This window comes from Sinocyclocheilus grahami, unplaced genomic scaffold (assembly GCF_001515645.1).
Source record: "Sinocyclocheilus grahami isolate Dianchi unplaced genomic scaffold, SAMN03320097.WGS_v1.1 scaffold1729.1, whole genome shotgun sequence".
NCBI lineage: Eukaryota > Metazoa > Chordata > Actinopteri > Cypriniformes > Cyprinidae > Sinocyclocheilus > Sinocyclocheilus grahami.
In genome coordinates this window covers 59654-61830 of record NW_015506908.1, presented here as the reverse complement: position 1 = coordinate 61830, position 2177 = coordinate 59654, and the positions used below count along the sequence as shown (strand labels likewise).

Below are 2177 nucleotides of genomic sequence, written 5' to 3'. Positions count from 1 at the left end.
TATTATTATTATTATTATGTATTATTGTTTTAATAAGTATAATTAATAAAACAATTATTAAATATTTTGTCCTTTTCTTGGATGAAGAGAAAAGTATTTATTTGAAATAGAAATATTTTGTAACATGATAAATGTTTTTACTTTAACTTTTGTCCAATTTAATGTGTCCTCTTATTTTTAGTTGTCAAACGTTTGGAAATGATGATTATGATTATGATAATGATGATTATGATTTTTAAATGTTTTTAATGAAGTCTCTTATTCTCACCAAATCTGCATTTATATGATCCATTTATTTTGAAGGATCATGTGAGACCGAAGACTGGAGTAATGATACTGAAAATGCAGCTTTGTATCACAGGAATAAATTATATTTTAAAATATATTACAATACAGTTATTTTAAATTGTAATACTGTTTTCACTGTATTTTGGAGCACATAAATGCAGAGCATTAGAGACTTCTTTTAAAAACTGAATTAAAAAAAAAAGATTATGAACTTTTGACCAGTAGTGTAGATATATAAAACATTTAAATATATATTTTAATACAATATAGATTTTTTTCAAACATTTGATTCAGTTTATTTATTTATCGTTCATTGGCCTAATATACCAATTCAGACTTTGCCACCTCATTTCAGGTACTAATAACACAATAATTAAAAAAAAGAAATAACTATACCTTGTGGCATTTATCACCAAAATGCAGTGCAGAATATCCTAAACCTATAAATAAATCCTTAATTTTGACTGAAGCAGGTCATTTGGACATCTGTTGTCATCACTGAATATTAAAACACCCAAAGTCTCCAGCTGCCCCTTGTTTAAAACTTTTAGACACAATAATCTCTGTGGGGGGGGCTCAGGCTATATTTGTATAGCCTGAGCCGGCATATCAGGATGCTATTTTTTTTTTACCACGAAAAGCCAATCCGGTGAAAGCACTTCAGACTAATATTTCACCCATGGGCAGCTTCTCTGAGGGGAGTGGGATTTTATCAGTTAGATGGATTACCTCCTCATTCATCTCTGAAAGGCCAACTGACAATTACACTCTTATGTTATTCTTTATCCTCACAATCTACTTTTATTCGTTCATTGACTCATTCATTAGTTCATTGGTTTTTCTCATTCATCTATCTGTGAGGAGGAAGAGTGTTGGAAACTGGGTGAGGAGTGACTCCATTTCCATGAGATGAGAGTTTATCTATGTGTTGCATCTCTCGCGGCCTTCCTCGGGGAGACGAGGCTGAGTGACAGCCCTCTCGTATCGATCCGTACCCTCTCCGCTCTCCCGCTTTTCCTCTGGCAACACGCTCACACCTCCTTTTAAGTGGCGTGTGTGAAACTGAAAGTAGATAGCATCTTTAATTAAGTAGCTTTTTAACTTGCATTTGTGAAACAGAGTGAAACAGGGAGCATAAGTTGTTTGAACTTTGGTGCCAAGATCTCATCTTTTACCAAGCGCTTCAGCAAATAAGAACATTTGAGAGATTTTGTCACTAAAAAAATCACTCAACTCGAGCACGCTCTGCCATATGCACTGCTCACAAATGGAGAACTCTTAAGTACTAATTGATGTAGAGATTTCAATATTCCATCACTTCTGTTGTTTTGACCTACAACGATCTCATTTATGCTGTTATTATGTCTTTTAGAATTTAAAAACTAGATTTTCACTTTTTTTCAGTAAAAAAACTGTAATGAATGCTTTTCTGTGCAAAAGTTGCTGCCATGTTATGCGGTTGCCATGGTGTTGTGTTTTTTTAGGATGTTGCAGTGTGGTTGCTAGAATGTTCTGAGTGGTTGCTAGGTGGTTGTTGTCATTTCTGTATAACTTGGGTCCCCCTTTTTTTTCTTATAAGTATAGTTCACCCAAAAATCTTATGCTGTTCCAAACCTTTATAAAGGCCGTTCACGCAATTGTTATTTTAGCATCACTGAGATATTATATAGTTTTATTATATTTGTATTATAGTTTATATTTTGTATTAATATTTTGAATCAGTTTTTTGTTTTTTCATTTTAATTTTAGTTCTTTTGTTTTATTATAAAATATTGAAAAATAAAGTCCACACCAAAATTATAATGATAACGACATAGAGGAACCATACTGTTGCACTTTCAGAACTTTTTTTAAAGCTGATAAACGATATAAACATTGACAATCAGAAT

General features: G+C 32.3%; 1 protein-coding gene across 1 annotated transcript in view; it reads left to right on the top strand.

Annotated features, from left to right (window-relative positions):
* The window catches only part of LOC107572285 (t-SNARE domain-containing protein 1-like), a 137019-nt gene that overhangs the window by 114091 nt on the left and 20751 nt on the right, over positions 1-2177 (top strand). The window lies entirely within an intron of this gene.